Source organism: Ornithorhynchus anatinus, chromosome 1, assembly GCF_004115215.2.
Source record: "Ornithorhynchus anatinus isolate Pmale09 chromosome 1, mOrnAna1.pri.v4, whole genome shotgun sequence".
NCBI classification, from domain to species: domain Eukaryota; kingdom Metazoa; phylum Chordata; class Mammalia; order Monotremata; family Ornithorhynchidae; genus Ornithorhynchus; species Ornithorhynchus anatinus.
In genome coordinates this window covers 135,139,993-135,162,648 of record NC_041728.1, presented here as the reverse complement: position 1 = coordinate 135,162,648, position 22,656 = coordinate 135,139,993, and the positions used below count along the sequence as shown (strand labels likewise).

The 22,656-nt window shown below is 52.4% G+C and overlaps 1 long non-coding RNA gene across 2 annotated transcripts; it reads left to right on the top strand.

Annotated features, from left to right (window-relative positions):
* The first annotated feature begins 5,268 nt into the window (after positions 1-5,268).
* LOC114813265 lies at positions 5,269-21,807 on the top strand. Of its 2 annotated transcripts, XR_005660328.1 has the most exons (3): positions 5,269-5,422; positions 13,311-13,468; positions 21,383-21,807. It is a non-coding gene; the product is annotated as an uncharacterized LOC114813265 (long non-coding RNA). The 2 variants fall into 2 exon arrangements; XR_003760970.2 differs by lacking the exon at positions 13,311-13,468.
* The last annotated feature ends 849 nt before the right edge of the window (positions 21,808-22,656 follow it).

The window sequence follows — 22,656 nt, the reverse complement described above, 5'->3', positions numbered from 1 at the left end:
TACTAAGCACTTGGGAGAGTACAGTACAAGAGAGCTGATAGACACGTTCCCTGCCCACAGTGAGCTTCCGTCTACAAGATCAATACTCGTAGAAATGTTATCAGGAAATCTCCATGGATGGGCCCTGAATCTTCAGCGATGGTTGAGAAGCAACGTGGCTCAGTGAAAGGAGCCAGGGCTTCGGAGTCAGAGGTCACGGGTTCGAATCCCGGCTCGGCCACTTGTCAGCTGTGTGACTGTGGGCAAGTCACTTCACTTCTCTGTGCCTGACCTTCTCCTCTCCCGCTCTCTCCTCCTCCTCGCCCTTTCGGAAACGTGGCTCACTCCCGAAGACACGGTCTCCGCCGCGGCTCTCTCCGGCGGAGGCCTCTCCTTCTCCCACTCCCCCAGACTCACCGGTAAGGGAGGAGGCGTCGGCTTCCGCCTCTCGCCCCGTTGCCGCTTCCGCACTATCCCTCCTCCCCCCTCCCTCTCCTTCCCCTCCTTCGAAGCCCATATCGTTCGCCTCTACCACCCCCTCCGGATACTTGTCGCTTTCATCTACCGCCCTCCCGGTCCCACCTCCGACTTCTTCAACCACCTAGACCCCTTTCTCACCTTCCGCCTCTCCTTCTCTCTGCCCACTCTGATCCTCGGAGACTTCGACATCCACACGGACGTACCCGACGACTCCTCTGCCGCCCGCCCGCTATCCCTCCTCCACTCTGCCGACCTCCTGCTCCACCGTACCGCGCCCACTCACCGACTCGGTCACACCCTCGATCTCATCATCTCCTACCGCTGCACTGTCTCCTCCCTCGCCGACTCTGAAATCCCTCTCTCTGACCATAACCTTCTCACCTGCCTCATCTCTCACACTCCCTCCCCCTGCAGATCTTCGCTACTGCCCCACAGAGACCTCCGCTCTCTCGATCCCATCCGTCTTTCCAAAAGCATCTCTCCTCACCTCGCCGCCCTGTCCTCACTTCCCACTCTCGACGATCGGGTCTCCGCTCTCAACTCCACCCTCTCTACTCATCTCGACTCTCTCGCCCCCCTTTCCCTCCGCCGCTCTGGCTCCGCTAACCCACGTCCCCGGATCGCCTCCTCCGTCCGCCTCCTACGCTCCTATGCTCGAGCTGCCGAGCGCTGCTGGAGAAAGTCCAAGCACCGAGCCGACCTCACACACTTCAAATTTATCCTTTCCTGCCTTAACTCTGCCCTCTCCTCCTCCAGGCAAAACTTCTTCTCCTCCCTCGTCGACACCCATGCCCGTCACCCCCGCCGATTGTTCCGGACCTTTAACTCTCTCCTTAGGCCCCCTGTTCCTCCCCCTCCCCCATCTCTCACCCCCAATGATCTGGCCACTTACTTCATCACAAAAATCAACACGATCGGGTCTGAGCTCCCCAAAGTCACCCCTCCGCCTCTCCCCTCCCCCCCACCGACCCTCTCCCCTACTTTCCCATCCTTCCCCGCAGTATCCTCGGAGGAGATCTCCTCCCTCCTCGCAAGTGCCACCCCCTCCACCTGAGCCTCGGACCCCGTTCCCTCTCACCTTATTAAAAACATCGCCCCTGCCCTCCTCCCTTCCTTAACTTCTATCTTTAACCGCTCAATCTCCAACGGCTCCTTCCCCTCTGCCTTCAAACATGCCCACGTCTCCCCCATCCTAAAAAAACCCGCTCTCGACCCCACTTCCCCCTCCAGTTATCGCCCCGTCTCCCTACTACCCTTCCTTTCCAAGCTCCTACAACGAGTCGTCTACACTCGCCGCTTAGAATTCCTTAACTCCCATTCTCTCCCGGACCCCCTCCGATCTGGCTTCCGTCCCCTCCGCTCTACCGAGACTGCTCTCTCTAAGGTCACCCGCGACCTCCTTCTTGCCAGATCCGACGGCTCCTAGTCCATCCTGATCCTCCTCGACCTCTCTGCTGCCTTCGACACCGTCGACCATCCCCTCCTCCTCCACACCTTATCTCCCCTCGGCTTCACGGACTCCGTCCTCTCCCGGTTCTCCTCTCATCTCTCCGGCCGGTCGTTCTCGGTCTCCTTCGCGGGCGCCTCCTCCCCATCCCATCCTCTGACTGTTGGAGTTCCTCAAGGGTCAGTTCTTGGCCCTCTTCTGTTCTCCATTTACACTCACTCCCTCGGTGAACTCATCCGCTCTCATGGCTTTGACTACCATCTCTACGCAGATGACACGCAGATCTACATCTCCGCCCCCGTCCTCTCCCCCTCCCTTCGGGCTCGCATCTCCTCCTGCCTCCGGGATGTCTCCACCTGGATGTTGGCCCGCCACCTAAAACTCAACATGAGCGAGACTGAGCTCCTCATCTTCCCTCCCAAACCCGGTCCTCTCCCAGACTTCCCTATCACCGTGGACGGCACGACCGTCCTTCCCGTCTCTCGGGCCCACGACCTCGGTGTCATCTTCGACTCGGCAATCTCACACATCTGATCTGTCACCGAGACCTGCCGGTCTCACCTTTACAATATCGCCAAGATCCGCCCTTTCCTCTCCACTCAAATGGCTACCTTACCGCTACGGGCTCTCGTTATAACCCAGCTAGACTACCGTGTCGGCCTTCTCTCTGATCTCCCTTCCTCCTCTCTCGCCCCGCTCCGGTCTATTCTTCACTCCGCTGCCCGGCTCATCTTCCCGCAGAAACGGTCTGGGCCTGGCACTCCCCTTCTTAAACACCTCCAGGGGTTGCCTATCGACCTCCGCTCCGAACAGAAACTCCTCACTCTAGGCTTCGAGGCTCTCCATCACCTCGCCCCTTCCTACCTCTCCTCCCTTCTCTCTTTCTACCGCCCACCCCGCACGCTCCGCTCCTCTTTGGCCCACCTCCTCACCCTCCCCCGTTCTCGCCCATCCCGCCGTCGACCCCCGGGCCGCGTCCTCCCGCGGTCCCGGAACGCCCTCCCTCCTCACCTCCGCCAAACCGATTCTCTTCCCCTCTTCAAAACCCTACTTAAAACTCACCTCCTCCAAGAGGCCTTCCCAGACTGAGCTCCTCTTCTCCCTCTACTCCCTCTACCACCCCCCCTTTCACCTCTCCGCAGCTAAACCCTCTTTTCCCCCCACATCTCCCTCTGCTCCTCCCCCTCTCCCTTCCCCTCCCCTCGGCACCGAACTCGTCCGCTCAACTGTATATATTTTCATCACCCTATTTATTTTGTTAATGAGACATACATCGCCTCGATTCTATTCAGTCGCCATCGTTTTTACGAGATGTTCTTCCCCTCGACTCTATTTATCGCCATCGTTCTCGTCCGTCCGTCCCCACCGATCAGACCGTGAGCCCGTCAGACGGCAGGGACCGTCTCTATCTGTTACCGACTTGTTCGTTCCAAGCGCTTAGTACAGTGCTCTGCACATAGTAAGCGCTCAATAAATACTATTGAATGAATGAATGAATACCCCAGCGCTTAGAACAGTGCTCGGCACATAGTAAGCGCTTAACAAATACCAACATTATTATTATTATTATTATTATTGTTATTAAATATGGAGGCAGGTGGAAATGGAGTCATTCATAGAAGTCAAGCTCCAGAAAGCTTTTGGGGGGAATACGTATTTCAGTTCTTTCCTGCAGTATTAGATGGTAGAGCCCTGGTCTCAGTTATCTAAGACTATGACAAATGTCATCTCTGAATCAGACTGTGGACCACTCAGCATCTTCCTTCCAAGAGGGGCAACTGGCTGTCCGACGATTCTGCTGTGTGACCGCGGTCAAGTCACTTCACTTCTCTGTGCCTCAGTTACCTCATCTGTCAAAAATGGGGATTAAGAGCGTGAGCCCAATGTGGGACAGGGACGGTGTCCAACCTGATTAGCTTGGATCTACCCCGGTGCTTAGAACAGTGCTTGGCACATAGTAAGCGCTTAACAAGTACTATTGTTACAATAATGTTGGTATTTGTTAAGCGCTTACTATGTGCAGAGAACTGTTCTAAGCGCCGGGGGAGATCCAGGGTCATCAGGTCGTCCCACGTGGGGCTCACAGTTTTAATCCCCATTTTACAGATGAGGGAACCGAGGCCCAGAGAAGTTAAGTGACTCGCCCACAGTCACACAGCTGACAAGTGGCCGAGCCGGGATTCGAACCCTTGACCTCTGACTCCAAAGCCCGGGCTCTTTCCACTGAGCCACGCTGGTATGTGTTTCTTTCTTCTGTTGTACTCTCCCAAGCACCTTAGCACAGTGCTTAATGCTCAATCAATCCATCGGTGATAAGACTGCAAACGCGTTGTGGGCAGGGAATGCGTCTGTTTACCGTTACATTGAACTCTCCCAAGCGTTTAGCACGGTGCCCTGCACACAGCGAGCGGTCAATAAACACGACCGAACGAGTGAACGAAGTGGGCTTTGAGGAGCTTCTCTCCCAAGGGCGCCGGGCCTTGTGAGGGTCCCAAGACGGTTCCCGTTTTCACACCCGACCGCGTTTAGAAAGCCGCGTGTGCGTCGTTCGTCTCCTCTCCAGATTTCATTCATGAATCTATCCCAGCCCGAGGTTCCCACCGGCCTCTTGGGGAAGGAGCGGGGCCCTCCGGGGAGGCCGGGGAAGAGGAGGAGTTTAGATGTTTTCGACCGTAAGGGGCACCGGGCGGTTATGTCTCCGCAGCAGAAATCCCAAGCCAATTAAGGATGGGAGGAACTCCCGGGGGAATCTCTGAGCTTAGACCTCTGAGGCACTTTTCGAAGTATCGTTTTCAGGCCAACCTTCTCCAACACGCACCCCGTCCCAAACGGCCTAGCGAGAGACTATAAAAAGGACGATCTGTGTATTTCTTCTTCCCCGTCCTGTTTTCTCTGGCCGGAACCATCGCGTGCCGCGTCTTTAACCCCTCCGCCGCGGCGATGGGTATTTCCACGGTCGAGGAGGAACGAGGGGAAGGAAACCAGGGGAAGGAAATCGAAGGGAGAAGGAAATTCAGTGAAGGAGACGGGGAGGCGGAGAGCGAGGAGGAGGAGTCGGAGGATGAGTGGCCGGTGGAACGGAGAGGCGTTATCTTCCCCGCTCTTTCCCGTTGCCGGGATGGCAGTTCTGACAGGTTCTCCTTATTTGTCTATGAAGGGTCTTTCGGATCGTTCAAGATGGCCTCAAGCCGTTGCCAAGACAACAGCGTTAAAGTCATCACTGCCATGGAAACCCTCTCTGTGGCATAATATAAATATTTTCCTTGAAGAAGGAGACGGGAGTCGAGTGGGCGACGTGCTATTTTCTGACGCTCTCTGGCTGCAGCAGAAGAATCTGCAGTAGACGGGGCCGGGGGGCGGCGGGGGGGGCGGCGGACCGAATTAGCTCAGATGATATAAGGTCCACGGAAAGGCTTGTTTTTATTTGTCGGCTTTGAATATCAAAAGTCAGGGATTAGTTCTGTGCAAAAATTCCAACCAAAATAGCCATTGGCTCGGAAGTGGAGAAAACAGAAGGTAAGAATTTCCAAGTTTCTCTTCTTTTCTGGGGTTTTCCATTCCGGGCCAAAGTGAATCCACCTTACCTCGTGTTCAGGTTCCCGGCCCCTGAGTCCCAAGGGCAGGAATGCTCGGCAAGAACGCTCTCTGGTTCTCTTCCTCTTCACTCTCTTGCTGTCCAAGGAGACACTTTCTTTTCTTATGCTATTTATTAAACACTTACTCTGTGCCAGGCACCGTTCTAAGCCCTGGGGTAGATACGAGCTAAAGATTGGACACGGCCCATTTCCCGCATGGGGCTCCCGGTCTTAATCCCCATCTTCCAGACGAGGGAACCGAGGCCCAGAGAAGTGAAGTGACTTGTCCGAGGTCACACAGCAGACGAGTGGCGGAGCGGGGATTGAAAGGCAGATCCTTCTGACTCCCAGGCTCCACTAGGCCCCGCTGCTTCTCCCTTTCTGTTTTCATATCCGGATCACGGAGCTTCTCCCTCTCCTTGCCTCAGGGATCGGTCTCCAAGTCCTCCACCTGGACGGACGGGCACCGGCCAGCCTGCTGGCAGAAGGAATAATAATTGCGGCGTTAGTTAAGCGCTCACCATATGCCAGGCGCTGTACTAAGCGCTGAGGCGGATTCGAGCAAATCCCGTCCCACGTGGGGCTCACAGTCTTCATCCCCATTTTCCAGACGAGGTAACCGAGGCCCAGAGAAGTGAAGCGACTTGCCCAAGCCCACAGGGCAGACAGGTGGCGGAGCCGGGATTAGAACCCAGGCCCTTCTGACTCCCAGGCCGGTGCTCTGTCCACTACGCCGGGGACAGGACGCCCCTGGCGTCTTGCACGCTTTCATTCATTCAGTAGTATTTACTGAGCGCTTACTATGTGCAGAGCACTGTACCGAGCGCTTGGAATGGACAAGACGGCAACACCTCTGGCTGCCCCCGCAGGCTGAGCCGCCACCGGTGCGCGTCGGGTCACTGTCTCCTCAGACGTCCGCCGCTCCTGGTGCCCAGTCTGGCAAGCGGCAGAGGCAGGAGGAGGCGACGGCCAGTTCCTTCCCAGCCCCTTGGCTCCGGACCGGGTGTCAGCAGCGTGGCTCGGTGGAAAGAGCCCGGGCTTGGGAGTCGGAGGTCATGGGTTCGAATCCCGGCTCTGCCACTTGGCAGCTGGGTGACTGCGGGCAAGTCACTTCACTTCTCTGGGCCTGTTACCTCGTCTGTAGAAAGGGGATTGAGACTGTGAGCCGCACGTGGGACGACCTGATTCCCTTGTGTCTCCCCCAGCGCTTAGAACAGTGCTCCGCACATAGTAAGCGCTTAACAAATACCAACATTATTATCATTACTACAGGTTCGAATCCCGGCTCTGCCACTTGTCCGCTGGCTGACTGTGGGCAAGTCACTTCACTTCTCTGGGCCTCAGTGACCTCATCCGTAAAATGGGGAGCAAGACTGTGAGCCCCACGTGGGACCACCTGATCACCTTGTATCTCCCCCAGTGCTTAGAACAGCGCTCTGCACATAGTAAGCGCTTAACAGACACCAACATTATTATTATTGTTATTATTATTAGCGAGGAACGGCACCCCACGTCCACCTCGAAAAGTCGCTCGGCTCGGGGCCGTGTGGGTTCAGGGCCGTGAGCGGGAAGTCTGTGGCCTAGTGGAAAGATCCCGGGCCTGGGAGTCAGAGGAGCTGGGTTCTAATCCTACATACCTGCTGCGTGACCTCGGGCAAGGCACTCAACCTCTCTGGGCCTCGGTTCCCTCATCTGCCAAGTAGGGATTCCGAGACCTGGTCTCCCTCCTGCTTAGATCGTGAGCCCCATGTGGGACCTGATTATTTTGTATCTACCCCAGCCCTTAACACAGTGTTTGGCACACAGTAAGCACTTCCCAAATACCACAGGTATTATTACCATTTCCAAGCCGATCGGTGACGATCCAGCCGCGACAGCTACATATCTCCGGGTGCCGTGTTTCCATCTGGATGTTCCTGAAGAGTCGCCTCGGGGATAGAGTTTTCTCGGGAGGACAGAGGGGTTCGTGAGGAGGAGGGAATGGCAAGGTCAGCTGGAAAGGGGGACCACCAGATTGACCCCCCCGGGAGTGCCGGAGGGTCGGGGGGTCGAGGGGATGTGGAACCGGGTACGGACTGAGGAAACCAGAGGCGTCCTAACACCCGGGAAGAGACACAAAGTCCTAAAAATGGCTGGTGGATAGAGCACGGGCCCGGGTATCCGAAGGACTTGGGTTCTAATCCCCACTCCGCCACTTGTCTGCCGTGTGACTGTGGACAAGTCACTTCACTTCTCTGGGCCTCAGTTCCCTCATCTGGGAAATGGGGATTAAGACGGCGAGCCCCATGTGGGACACGGACTGTGTCCGACCCGATTAGCTTGTTTCTACTCCAGTGCTTAGTATTGTGCCTGCCACATAGTAAGCGCTTAGGAAATACTACGATTTTTATTATTATATGATGGACTTGAAATTTACACCTGGTCCTTCAGTGGATCCACCGTAGACTAAAATGCTGGGAAGCAGCGTGGCTCAGTGGAAAGAGCCCGGGCTTGGGAGTCAGAGGTCATGGGTTCGAATCCCAGCTCTGCCACTTGTCAGCTGTGGGACCGTGGGCGAGTCACTTCACTTCTCTGGGCCTCAGTTCCCTCATCTGGAAATGGGGATGAAGATTGTGAGCCTCACGTGGGCCAACCTGATGACCCTGTATCTCCCCCAGGGCTTAGAACAGTGATCTGCACATGGTAAGCGCTTAACAAATACCAACGTTATTATGAAGTCGCTTCACTTCTCTGGGCCTCAGTTTCCTCAACTGTAAAATGAGGATTGAAGACCCGCTCTCCCCTCTACTTGGACTATGAGCTCCTTGAGGGACAGGGACTGTATCTGGTCAGATTAACTTGTATCTACACCGGTGCTTAGAAAGGTGCTTGACACCCTAATAATAATAATAACAATGATGGTATTTGTTCACTCATTCAATAGTATTTATCGAGCGCTTACCACGTGCAGAGCACTGTACTAAGCGCTTGGAATGAACAAGTCGGCAACAGATAGAGACGGTCCCTGCCGTTTGATGGGCTTAAAGCGCTTACTATGTACCAAGCACCTTTCTAAGCGCTGGGGGAGATTGCAGGTAATCAGGTTGTCCCACGTGGGGCTCACAGTCTTCATCCCCATTTTCCGGATGAGGTCACTGAGGCCCAGAGAAGTGAAGTGACTTGCCCAAATTCACACAGGTGACAAGTGGCGGGGCTGAGATTAGAACCCATGACCTCTGACTCACGACCCTGGGTTCTTTCTATTAAGCCACACTGCTTCTCTACAACAGTACACTTACAATAGTAAGTGCCTAGAAAATACCATTAAAGAACTTAACAGATACCTTGGGCAAGCCACTTAAAACTTCTCTGGGCCTCAATTTCCTCATCTGAAACATGGGGATTAAATAACTGTTCTCCCCTCTGTGAAACCCACGTGGGACAGGAACTATGTTCATTCAATAGCATTTATTGAGCGCTTACTATGTGCAGAGCACTGTACTAAGCGCTTGGAATATACAAATCGGCAACAGATAGAGACAGTCCCCGCCCATTGACGGGTTGCATCTCGCACAGTGCTTAGCAAATACTATTATTATTACTATTATTTTCAATAATAATAAAAGTTTAGCCTGGCCCTGCTCAGTGTAATGCCAATATTCTATCAATCGAAGTGCTCTAATGGAAGGAGCACGGGCCTGGGAGTCGGAAGATTTGGGTTCTAATCCCAGCTCTGCCGCTTATGTGCTGTGTGATCTTGAGAATGTCGCTTAACTTCTCTGAGCCTCAGTTACCTCATCTGTAAAATGGAGATTAAAGCTGTGAGCCCCACATGGAACAAGGACTGTGTCTAACCTGACCAACTTGTGTCTACCAAAGCGCTCATTACAATGCTTGGTACATAGTAAACACTTAATAGATACCATAAAAAATCAGTCACTGGTATTTATTGAGTACTTATAGTTAGCCCAGAACTGTACTAAGCAGTGGGGAGAGTGCAATGCAACAGAGTTGGTAGACATATAATAATAATATTGGTATTTGTTAAGCGCTTACTATGTGCAGAGCACTGTTCTAAGCGCTGGGGGAGATACAGGGTAATTAGGTGGTCCCACATGGGGCTCACGGTCTTCATTCCTCATTTTATAGAGGAGGTCACTGAGGCCCAGAGAAGTGAAGTGACTCGCCCACAGTCCCACAGCTGCCAAGTGGCAGAGCCGGGAGTCGAACCCATGACCTCTGACTCCGAAGCCCGGGCTCTTTCCCCTGAGCCACGCTGCTTCCCTAGACGTATTCCCTGACCGCAACAAGTTTACAGACTAGAGAGTTTATAGCCTAGGTACTTTATTTGATGCTTGAACAGTGGAAAAGAGCCTGGGCTTCGGAGTCAGAGGTCATGAGTTCGACTCCCGGCTCTGCCACTTGGCAGCTGGGTGACTGTGTCACTTCACTTCTCTGGGCCTCAGTTCCCTCATCTGTAAAATGGGGATTAACTGTGAACCTCACATGGGACAACTTGAATGCCCTGTATCTCCCCAGCGCTTAGAACAGTGCTCTGCACATAGTAAGCGCTTAACAGATACCAACATTAGACTGCAAGCTGCCTTCGTGTCTGTTACATTATTCCTTTGTCCTCTCCCACGCGCTTATGAGAAGCAGCGTGGCCCAGTGGCAAGAGAACTGGCTTGGGAGTCAGAGGTTGTGGGTTCTAATCCCAACTCCGCCGCTGGTCAGCTGTGTGACCTTGGGCAAGTCACTTCACTTCTCTGTGCCTCAGTTACCTCATCTGCAAAATAGGGATGAAGACTGCGAGCCCCAGTTGGGACAACCTGATAAACTTGTATCTCCCCCAGCGCTTAGAACAGTGCTTGGCACAGAGTTGGCGCTTTTGAGAAGCGGCTTGGCTCAGTGGAAAGAGCCCGGGCCCGAGAGTCGGAGGTCGTGGGTTCTAATCCCGGCTCCGCCGCTCACCAGCTGCGTGACCTTGGGCGAGTCGCTTAGCTTCTCTCTGCCACAGTTACCTCATCTGTAAAAATGGAGATGAAAAAATGTGAGCCCCACGTGGGACAATCTGATGACCCTGTATCTACCCCAGCGCTTAGAACAGTGCTCAGCACATAATAAGTGCTTAACAAATGCCATAATTATTATTATTACCGTGCTCTGCACAGAGTAAGTGCTCAATAAATACCACTGGTTGATTGACTGATTGATTTGGGGGCTGTGATGGGCACAGAATCGTTTCTGCTTGTGAGGGGGAGAGAGGAAGAGATTGAAAAGCAGAAACTCCTCAACTCCCACTTAGCATCTGCGTATCTGGCTCCGACCAACTTTTTCCTGCTCCGTGCTACCGAGGGAATGCTCGGAACAGATGCGGCCCTGGACCTGCTCCCGCGGACACCCCCTCCCACCCCCTGTGATTTTCCGAGTAGGTGGCCCAGTCCCACTCTGCTGGTCCTTCTGTCCTTGTAGGAGGAAGATGGATCGCAGGATGGATGGATGAATGGATGGATGGATGGATGGATGGAGAGTTGGATGGAGAGGTGGATGGATGGTTAGGAGGATGGATGGTTAGATGGATGGATAGATTAATGGATAGATGGAAGGATGGATGGATGGATGGATGGATGGATGGATGGATGGATGGACGGATGGACGGACGGACGGATGGATGGAGGGAGGGACGGAGGAAGGGAGGGATGGATGGATGGAGCAGTGTGGATTAGCGGAAAGAGCCCGGGCTTGGGAGTCAGAGGTCATGGGTTCGATTCCCGGCTCTGCCACTTGTCAGCTGTGTGACTTAGGGCAAGTCACTTAACTTCTCTGTGCCTCAGTGACCTCGTATGTAAAATGGGGATTAAGACTGTGAGCCCCATGTGGGACAGCCTGATTCCCTCCTATCTACCCCAGCGCTTAGAACAGTGATTGGCACACAGTAAGCATTTAACAAATACCATCATCATCATCATCATCATCATCATCATCATGGTTGGATGGATAAGTTGACGGATGGATAGGCGGATAGAGGGATGGATAGATGGTGAATGGCTGGATAGGTGGATGGATGGATGGATGAATGGATGGACAGAGAGATTGATGGATAGATGGATGGATGGATAGATAGATAGATAGAGAGCTCACCTCCTCCAGGGGCCTTCCCAGACTGAGCCTCCCCTTTCCCTCTGCTCCCCCTTCCCTCCCCATTTCCCCCTCTCCCGCCCTCTGATCTTCCCCTTTCCCCTCCCCTCAGCACTGTGCATATTTGTATATATTATTTATCACCCTATTTATTTTGTTAATGAGGCGTATATCTCTACGATTCTATTTATCTTGATGATGTCTGCGCTAGACTGCTTGTTTTGTTTTGTTCTGTTTTGCTTTGCTCTCTGTCTCCTCCGATTAAGCTGTGAGCTCATTATTGGGCAGGGATTGTCTCTATCTGTTGCCAAATTGTACACTCCAAGCGCTTAGTACAGTGCCCTGCACATAGTAAGCGCCCAATAAATGCTATTAAATGAATGGATGGATGGTTAGGTGAATGGATAGGTGGATAGATGGATGGACGGATAGGTGGATAGATGAATGAATGGTTAGGTGGAAAGATGGATGGATGGATGGATGGATGGATGGATGGATGGATGGACGGACGGACGGATGGACGGATGGATGGATGGACGGCCCATACAAATGTAATTTGCCGTCAGTGGTCAACTCCTAGAGGCGGGGAACATGTCTGTCTCTACTGTATATGCTGGGCAGACGAAGCCAAAAAAGGACTAGCAAACACAATTTGTGGCTTTCAACCAGTCCTTGTGATCCTACCAAGCTGGGAGGGACTTGAGCCAGGATGCGGATGGTTATCTGTCCACCCACAACCCCCACCACCCCACCCCACCCAGGAAGAATGAGGAAGCTGTGCCTTTCCCTTGCCTCAAATATTGCTGGTCCCCACCCTCCTCCATGAGCCTGTCCAGGCAGGTGTTTGTGCTGTTTCTCCACCTTCCTTGTTTTTATATTATTTGTTAAATGTTTATATGGGTCAAACACTGTTCTAAATTCGGGGGTAGGTACAAGCGAATTAGGGTTGGACCTAGTCCCTGTCCCACATGGAGCTCACAGTCTAAGTAGGAGGGAGATCAGGAGAACTGAGGCACAGAGAGGTTAAGTGATCTGCCCAGGGTCGTACAGCAAGCAATTGGCAGAGGCGGGATTAAAACCCAGGTCCTCTGACTTCCAGGTCTGTGCCTTTCCATTCATCCATTCATTCAATAGTATTTATTGAGTGCTCCCTGTGTGCAGAGCATTGTACTAAGCTCTTGGGGAGTACAATTCGGCAGCGGAGACGATCCCTACCCAACAACGGGCTCACGGTCTAGAAGGGGGAGACAGACAATGAAACAAAATGAGTAGACAGGCATCAATAGCGTTAACACGAGTAAGTAGAATTATAGATGCGTACACATCGTTAATCAAACAGAATATTAAATATGTATCCATATACCCAAGCGCTGTGGGGCGGGTAGGGGGATAGAGCAGAGAGAGCGAGTTGGGGAGATGGGGAGGGGAAGAGAAGCAGTGGAAAAGGGGGGCTTAATCTGGAGGAGATGGGCTTTCCACCAGGCCACGCTGTCAGGTCAAGCGTCCGCCGGCGGGCAGTCGGCCGCACAGACGTGGCTCTCCGGGTCCTGCGCTCCGCGATTTCCAAGCCCCGTGGACCGTCGGATTTGGGGCAAGGCAGCCCTCCTGGAGCCAATCGAATTTAAAGCTAGGAGGCATTCAGCCAAGCCCTGCCGATGGGCCTCTCTGGAACTGCAACCCAGTTAAATCCCTCCTCGCTGTCTTCGTGCCAGAATCTTCGGGCTGGCGGGGACCACGAGAGACGGTCAGATCCCGCTAAACCATCCCCCTCACTCTGGACAAGGCCGCACCTCACCCACCTCAGCAGGCCTCCGGAGAAGGAGACACAGTCACCTCCCGCGGCACGTTTCGCCGATAGGATAGAGAGTCGGTCAGTCAGTCGGCGGTATTCATTGCTTTTAACGGTATTAGTGAATGGTAATAATAATACTGTTGGTATTTGTTAAGCGCTTGCAACGTGACAAGCACCGTTCTAAGCCCTGGGGGAGATGTAAGGTCATCAGGTTGTCCCACGTGGGGCTTACAGTCTTCATCCCCATTTTACAGACGAGGTAACTGAGGCCCAGAGAAGTGAAGTGACTTGCCCAGAGTCACACAGCTGACGAGTGGCGGAGCTGGGATTAGAACTCACGACCTCTGACTCCCAAGCCCATGCTCTTTCCAAGAAGCACTTACTAGGCTCCAGACGCTATACTAAGCGCCAGGGTAGATACAAGCTTATTAGTTTGGACACAGACCCTGTTCCACATGTGTGGCTTACTGGAAAGAGCCCAGGCTTGGGAGTCAGAGGACGTGGGTTCTAATCCCGGCTCTGCCCCTCGTCTGCTGTGCGACCTCGGGCAAGCCACCTCACTTCTCTGTGCCTCAGTTACCTCATCCGTAAAATGGGGATTAAGACTGTGAGCCCCACGTGGGACACCCTGATCACGTCGTATCTACTCCAGCGCTTAGGAGAGTGCTTAGTAAACGCTTAACAAATACCCTCATCATCATTTTACAGAGGAGGCCCCTGGGCTTTACTGCTGTACCTGGGGGAGAGCGATTTGTAGCCCTTTACAAAATCATCCTCACTCTTGGCTCTTCCTGAATAATAATCCCAGTTACACTATGCTAATTGGAATCGCTCGCCGAGTTCCTGACATTCATTTCCTCTCGCCAAGGCATGGCCTGGTGGATAGAGCACGGCCTGGGAGTCAGAAGGACCTGGGTTCTAACCTCGGCTCCGCCAACTGACTGCTGTGTGACCTTGGGCAAGACACTTCACTTCTCTGGGCCTCAGTCTGTAAAATGGGGATTAAGACTACGAGCCCCATGTGGGACAAGGATTGGGTCCAACCCGATTACCTTGTATCTACCCCGGTGCGTAGAACAGTGCTTGACATGCAATAAGTGCTTAACAAATACCATCATTATTAATGTTATTATTATTATTGCTAGTTCTGAAGAGTGACTCGGGATTGACCGAGCATGGCCGGCGTGTCTCTTGGCAAGCAGGCCCTCATCGCTGCTGGCTTCAATCATCTCTGGGGTTACGTGATGCTCTTATTGTTATTATAATAATATATTACATATAATAACAGTGATAGCTTTTGTTAAGCATTCGCTATATGCCGAGCACTGTAAATACGAGACAATCAGGTTGGACACAGTCCCTGTCCCACTGTTGCCGAATCGTACATTCCAAGCACTTAGTACAGTGCTCTGCGCACAGTCGGCACTCAATAAATACTATTAATGAAGGAATGAATATGGTCTCACAGTCCAAGGGGGAAGGAGGACAGCGGTTGAGTGCCCATTTTACAGATGAGGCAATCGAGGCACAGAGAAGTGAAGTGACTTGCCCAAGATCACCCAACAGGCTAGTAGCAGAGTCAGGGTTAGAACCCGAGGCCTCCGACTCCCAAACCCATGGGACTCAGCTCTCCTCAGCATGTCAGACTCCGCTGTCGAGAAGCAGGCCCCCTCCCACGTGGCAGCCGCCTTCGGGGCCCAGAACGAGGCCGCAGGAAGGAGAAGACGAGCCCAGGCTTCCAAGATGCACCTGTGCACACGGAACGTACCCGACGGAGCTGGGACGGCGCTAGAACGGCCCCGAATCATTTTCCAAAAGAGGACTGGGCTGCCCTTGCGCTGTGGAGTGAGAGAAAAAAAGAAAAACAAAGAGGAAAGAACCGGGGAGGGAAGCACTTCGGGGTCGGTGAGTCAGTTCTTCACATCGCAGCAGGGTCCCTCTGCTGCAGGGCCCTCCGCTTGCCGAGAGCAGTTAATGGGACACGGATCTCTTGTTTAATGAGTTCGGCATTTGCATTTAGAGAAAGTCAAGGCCCTTCCTCATGTCGATTTCACCTCTGCCCCTTATCCTCCCCGTCGTCAACGCGCCGGGCTCCTATGGCGTACCGAGAATTTATGCCTTCGAGAGGCTCCTGAGTGGGCAGCGGTGGTCCCAGAGCCAGAAAATGCATTTCAAGTACGTTGTCAAAAGGAAGCTCCCAGACCTGTGCCGGAATCGGAAAAGTACCGGAGAGAAAGGACCCGGGGGCTCTGGGGGAGGCAGGGAAGAAAGGGAAGGCTCTCACCCACACCCCGATCTGTTAATTGATTTGAATTTGAAAATGTTTCCACTTCAGAAGAGGTGCTTTCACACTCCGCGACGAGTGGGTTCGGAGTCCGGGCCAAGAGAGGTAGAGCGGCCTCGAACCCCTCTGGGATTCTCCCGGGGGAAGAGTGAGAGAAAATCCTGTGGTCCCACGGAATCTCTCCTTCTGCTTTTGAATGACAGCTCGCTCTGCAAAACGTTTTCTCTTGAGGCGGTGATCATTAGCCGGGCGTCCCACTAGGGCACGGCTCAGTGACTTTTACTCCTTCCTTGGGCCTTGAACCGTGGCAATAAGCCTTCCTTGCTTTCTTTCATTCTGTCTCCCCTCCTGCGCTACCTTTCCTTTTCGGACTCCCTGATGACCGGGGCATCAGCTGCCTTATAATGGGGCATCGGGGCATCCAATCCCTTGGGGGGGCCTGCCCCAGCCCATTGGATTGAAGACGGGAATTATTACTATTACTATTATTATAATTATCATTACTATGTCCCAAGCACTGTTGCAAGGGCTGGGGTAGATGCCACATAACGTTGGTATTTGCTAAGCGCTTACTAGGTGCCGAGCACTGTTCTAAGCGCTGGGGTAGACACAGGGGAATCAGGTTGTCCCCCGTGGGGCTCACAGTCTTAATCCCCCTTTTCCAGATGAGGGAATTGAGGCCCAGAGAAGTGAAGTGACTCGCCCACAGTCACACGGCTGACAAGTGGCCGAGCCGGGCTTCGAACCCGTGACCTCTGACTCCGAAGCCCGGGCTCTTTCCACTGCGCCACGCTGCTTCCCTTGGGGCTCACAGTCTTAAACCCCATTTTACTGATGAGGTAACTGAGGTACAGAAAGGTGAAGTGGCTTGCTCAAGGTCACACAGCAGACAAGTGGCAGAGCCGGGATTAGAACCCACGTCCTCTGACTCCCAAGCCCGGGGTCTTCCCACTGACCCACACTGTCTCTCCCTCTCCGTCTTCTTGCTCTCGCCCTCCCCTTTTTCTTTCCTCCCCTCCTCCAGGGTTGAGTCAGGGGCTTTGAGATCTGCCTGGCTAAGGGGGACAGGTCAATTTTTCCTCTCCCCTCAACCGAACCCCCAAATCCGGTGGGCCCTGGGAATGAGCTAGGGGTTCTTCTCGCGTTCAGTGCACTTCACTGAAGCAGGTCGTGGGCAACCTCGAGAAGCAGCGTGGCTCAGTGGAAAGAGCCCGGGCTTGGGAGCCAGAGGTCATGGGTTCGACTCCCGGCTCTGCCGCTTGTCAGCTGGGTGACTGTGGGCGAGTCACTTCACTTCTCTGGGCCTCAGTGACCTCATCTGTAAAATAGGGATTAGGACTGTGAGCCTCACGTGGGACGACCTGATGAGCCTGTATCTCCCCCGGCGCTAAGAACAGTGCTCTGCACATAGTAAGCGCTTAACAAATACCAACATTACTATTATTAGTCACCTCACCCTGGTGCTTGCTGGGCCTTTTTGTGCCCTGCCAAGCTCTGTTGCCAGGCAAGGGCTTTGGGAGTCCCCAGTGGAGGCTTTATTTATTTATTTTCTTTAAGCGCTTAGTCGGTGTCAAGCACTGTTCTTAGCTCTGGGGTAAAAACAACTTAATCAGGCCAGATAAAGTCCCTGTCCCACGGGGGTGGGGGGCTCACGGTCAAGTAGGAGGGAGAACAGGTATTGGATCGCCATTTTTCATTTTGCGGGTGAGGAAACTGAGGCACAGACCAGCCAAGGGACTTGTCCAAGGTCACACAGCAGGCAAGTGATGGAGCTGGGATCAGAGCCCAGATCCTCCGGCTCCCAGGCCTGTATTTTAGCCACTAGACCACACTGCTTCTGGGTTTTTTCTCCCTTGAATAATAATAATGGCATTTTTTAAGCAGTTGCAATCAATCAACCAACCAATCAGTGGTATGTATTGAGAGCTTACTTTACGCAGAGCACTGTACTGAGCGCTTGGGACAATACCCCCCGAGTTGGGAGACACATTCCCTGTCCACAACCAGCTTAAAGTCTAGAGGGGGAGACGGACATTAATACGAGAACCGGCATTGCCCAGTGGATAGAGCACGGGCCCGGCACGCGGGAGGACCAGGGTTCGAATCCCTGCTCTGCTGCTTGTCTGCTGCGTGACCTTGGGTAAGTTACTCAACTTCTCTGTGCCTCAGTTCCCTCATCTGTAAAATGGGGATAAAGACTGTGAGCCCCATGGCGGACAGGGACTGTGACCAAGCTGGTTGGCTTGTATCCACCCCGGCGCTTAGTAGGGAAGCGGCGTGGCTCAGCGGAAAGAGCCCGGACCTGGAAGTCAGAGGTCATGGGTTCGAATCGCGACTCCGCCCCCTGTCAGCTGTGGGATTAGGGGCAAGTCACTTCACCTCTCGGTGCCTCGGTTGCCTCATCTGTAAAATGGGGATGAAGACTGTGAGCCTCACGTGGGACAACCCGATTAGTCTGTATCTCCCCCAGCGCTTAGAACAGTGCTCTACACATAGTAAGCGCTTAACAAAAACCATCATTATTATTATAATTAATAAAAAATGTAGTATCTGTTAGGTGCTTACTATGTTTCAGTCACTGTACTAAGCAATGGGGCGGATACAGTACAGTGCCCGGCACACAGTAAGTAGCTAACAAATGCTGCGGTTATTATTATTATCGCTAAATTTACCAAGCGCTGTACTAAATGCTGGGGAGAGGCAAGACAATCAGTTTGGGCACAGTTCCATTCCCACGCTGGATTCTCGCACGCCTCCACCCCCAAACTCCACAGATTCTCCTCCTGCTCCCAATGAAAACCTGGCACCTGGGACGGGCGCCCCTCCTCTGGGTTAAAGAGTGCCACGGATTTATCCGCTGCGTTACCCTGGACAAGTCACTCGACTTCTCTGTGCCTCAGTTACCGCATCAGTAAAATGGGGATGGAGACCGTGAGCCGCACGTGGGACGACCCTATTACCTTGTATCTATCTCGGTGCTCAGAACAGTGCTTGGCACATAGGAGGAGCTTAACAAATGCCATAAAAAAACCAACCATGAGAGCAGAGGGAGTTGGGCTTGTTCTCCGCCCTTTTGCAAGGGGAGCTTCCTCTGTTCGGATCTGGCGAAGAAGGAGTCGTGATCATGCGAGAAAGCATTGTTCCCCGATTCCTAGGAATCTGATGGCTGCAGGCGTACACGTGGGGAAGTGGGGAATATGGACGTGAATGTATCGGGAAAGCGTCTTGCCTGGTTGGATTTCAAGATGGACGTGGGCTGAAACAGGGGGACACGGTGGGTAGCAATAGTAATAATGTTGGTATTTGTTAAGCGCTTACTATGTGCGGAGCACTGTTCTGAGCGCTGGGGTCGATACAGGGTAATCAGGTTGTCCCACGTGAGGCTCACGGTTAATCCCCATTGTACAGATGAGGTCAGTGAGGCACAGACAAGTCAGGTGACTTGCCCACCGTCACACAGCTGCCAAGTGGCAGAGCCGGGAGTCGAACCCATGACCTCTGACTCCGAAGCCCGGGCTCTTTCCACTGAGCCACACTGCTTCCCGTAGTGTTTGCTACTCAGGAAGGCACCGGACTCAAGCGGTCACTTCCCCTAATAATGAATAATTACGGTATTTTGTTAAGCTCTTATTACGTTCCAGGGACTATACTGAGCACTGGGGTGGTTATAAGCAACTCGGGTTGGACATAGTGAAGTGACTTGCCCAAGGTCAGCATGGGATATGGATGGAGCCCAGGCCTGGGAGTCAGAAGGCTATAATAATGTTAGTATTTGTTAAGCGCTTCATATGTGCCAAGCACTGTTCTAAGCGCTGGGGTGGATTCAAGGTAATCGGGTTGTCCCTCGTAGGGCTCACAGTCTTCATCCCCATTTTACAGATTAGGGAACTGAGGCCCAGAGAAGTGAAGTGACTCACCCAAGGTCACACAGCTGACAAGTGGCAGAGCTGGGCTCAGAACCCACGACCTCTGACTCCCAAGCCCGGGCTCTTTCCACTAGGCCACGCTGCAGAAGCTTATGATTTCTAATCCCGGGTTTGCCACTTGTCTGCTGTGTGACCTTGGGCTAGTCACTTCACTTTTCTGTGTGCCTCAGTTACCTCATCTGTAAAGTGGGGATTGAGACTGTTAACGCCCTCGTATCCACCCTGGCGCTTAGTACAGTGCCTGGCAAATACTAACCACTTAACAAACACAAGTTAACCGGCTGACACAGTCCCCGTCCCGTGTGGGGCTCACGGGTCTCAATCCTCATTTTACAGATGAGGTAACTGAGGCACAGAGATGTGAAGTGACTTGCCTAAGGTCACACAGCGGACATGTGGCGGAGCAGGGATTAGAACCCATGACCTTCTGAATCCCAAGCCCGTGCTCTATCCACGACACGATGCTGCTTCTCTAGTTGGGGGCTTCTGGTCTCTGAACGGTACCGTGGGTTCGTACCCCACTTCTGTCACTTCTCTGTAGAAGCAACAATTAGAATCCAATCCATGAATTGTATTTATTAAGTGTTTTCTCCGTGCAGAGCACTGTACTAAGTGCTCAGGGGAGTAAAATTCAACAGAACTGGGGTCGATAATAATACTAATTAATAATAATCGTGGCATTTAAGCGCTTACTATGTGCCAGGCACTTTACTAAGTGCTGGGGTGGATCCAAGCAAATCAGGCTGGATATAGTCCCTGTCCCACATGGGGCTCACAGTCATAATCTCCATTTTGCCGATGAGGTAACGGAGGCACAGAGAGGGGAAGTGACCTGCCTAAGTTCACACAGCAGACAAGTGGCGGAGACGGGATTAGAACCCAGATCCTGTGTTCTCTCCACTAGGCCATAATGCTTCCCCCGGGACGCACGGTATGTAGGTTGGCACTAGAGGGGCTAAGTTTATGGGATGGCTTGTAGTAGGAGATCGGTGAGTTGAGGTAGGAGGGATAATAATAAGTGTGGTATTAATCAAGTGCTTACTAGAGAAGCAGCTTGGCTCAGTGGAAAGAGCCCGGGCTCGGGAGTCAGAGGTCATGGGTTCGAATCCCCGCTCTGTCACTTGTCAGCTGTGTGATTGAGGGCAGGTCCCTTGACTTCTCTGGGCCTCGGTGACCTCGTCTGTAAAATGGGGATTAACTGTGAGGCTCAAGCGGGACAACCTGATTACCCTGTATCTACCCCAGCACTTAGAACAGTGCTCTGCACATAGTAAGCGCTTAACAAATACCAACATCATTACTAAGCTCTGGGATAGGCACAAGAGAGAATCAAGCGAGGCACAGGCTCTTTCCCAAATACGGCTCGCAGTCTAAGTGGGAGGGATTCATTTGACGGATAAGGAAACAGAGGCACGGATCGGTTAGGTGACCTCTCCAAGGTCACACAGCGAACAGGCGGCAGAGTCGGGATCAGATCTCGGATCCCCCGACCCCCAGGCCCACGCTCTTTCCACGAAACCACACTGCCTTAGTGGAATCTGTCGGAACGAAGGAGCAGAACTAAATCCCCACTTCTTCCGATCCTCTGTTTTTCGCACTTGCCCATTTGGAGCTTTTGGAATTGCTCCCTTCTCGACCCCGTAGCCGTGAGAGTCTGAGGCTTGGCTTCGAGAATGCCAAGAAAGAGGGGAAATCAAATTCTCCTTGGCCCAATGACAGCCTTCTCCTCTTTCAATCTGGCTGTAATTGATTGACACGTCATTTCATCTCTGGGCTTCGCAGCTTTCTCCATCTGGGCCTCAGATCCCTCCTTATTCATCATCCCAATTCAACCAGTAACACAGCCCTACAAGGAAACTCTTCAGTGGCTGGATCGGAACACACTGTATACGCTTCAAAATTCAGAAGGCTCTCCTCAGAAATCTATCTGAATACGCCATAGCACATACCTCCACTGGAGACAAATGGCAAAATCCGTCGTAAACACGCATCGCTCACCCAACCACCTACGATCACACCCTTATTCCGAGACGGCTAATAGAGGAGTCATCCTAGGACCGGATCCCCAAATCCAGGGAACTCAAAGCCAAGAAAACGATTCTTTAATCCGTTTCCTTATGAGGAATGTGATTCTCTTCGACTGCCCTTGCTCGTTACTGTCACATTCTGAAGGTCTTCCAATAAATTGTGCTGGATTCTGTTGAAAATGGAAGTGTTCAACTGCCGTTTTACTGTTTTTTTAAATGATCCAATTCATATTTAGCCACTGACACAGATTTAGAATCAGGGGTTTTCGTCTTAGCTCATGTTGTACATTAAAATACACTTCCAGAACATTTAATACAACTTCTATTGAGCCAGTGAACAAGCTGTTTTTTCTACAAAGCACATGTCTTCATTTTTTTACAGACATATCCGAGAGACCGTTTAAATTAGTTTGCGTGTAGTTAAAAACATTGACTCTTCCTGAGATGAATTACACATTACAGCACACATGAAACATTCTAGGATGCTAAGATGCCAAAATGTCCAAGAAGCATGGAAAATGATGGTTATTCGGCTGTGCTGGATCTCACAAGGGGCTGACGCAACACCTGACTTTCCTCCGAGAACGTGAAAAAGGCCCCAGCCAACGTTCGGCTGCCGGAGGGGGACGACGTAATTTATTTATTTGTATTATTGTCTGTCTCCCCTTCTAGACTGTAAGCTCACCGTGGGCAGGGAATGTGTCCATTTATGGTTATAGTGCGTTCTTCCAAGGGTTTAGCACAGTGTACGCACACAGTAAGCACTTAATAAATACAAATGAATGAATGAAGCCAGGCGCTTCTGACTCCCAGGCCCGTGCTCTATCCTCTAGGTCATGCTGTTTCTCACTCTTGATATCTGGGGCCGTTTATAGTGGTAGGATAACGATAATAATAATAATGGGTTCTAATCCCGGCTCTGCCACTTGTCATTTGTGTGATCTTGGACAAGTCGCTTCACTTCTCTGAACCTCAGCTCCCTCATCTGAAAAATTCATTCATTCATTCAATAGCATTTATTGAGCGCTT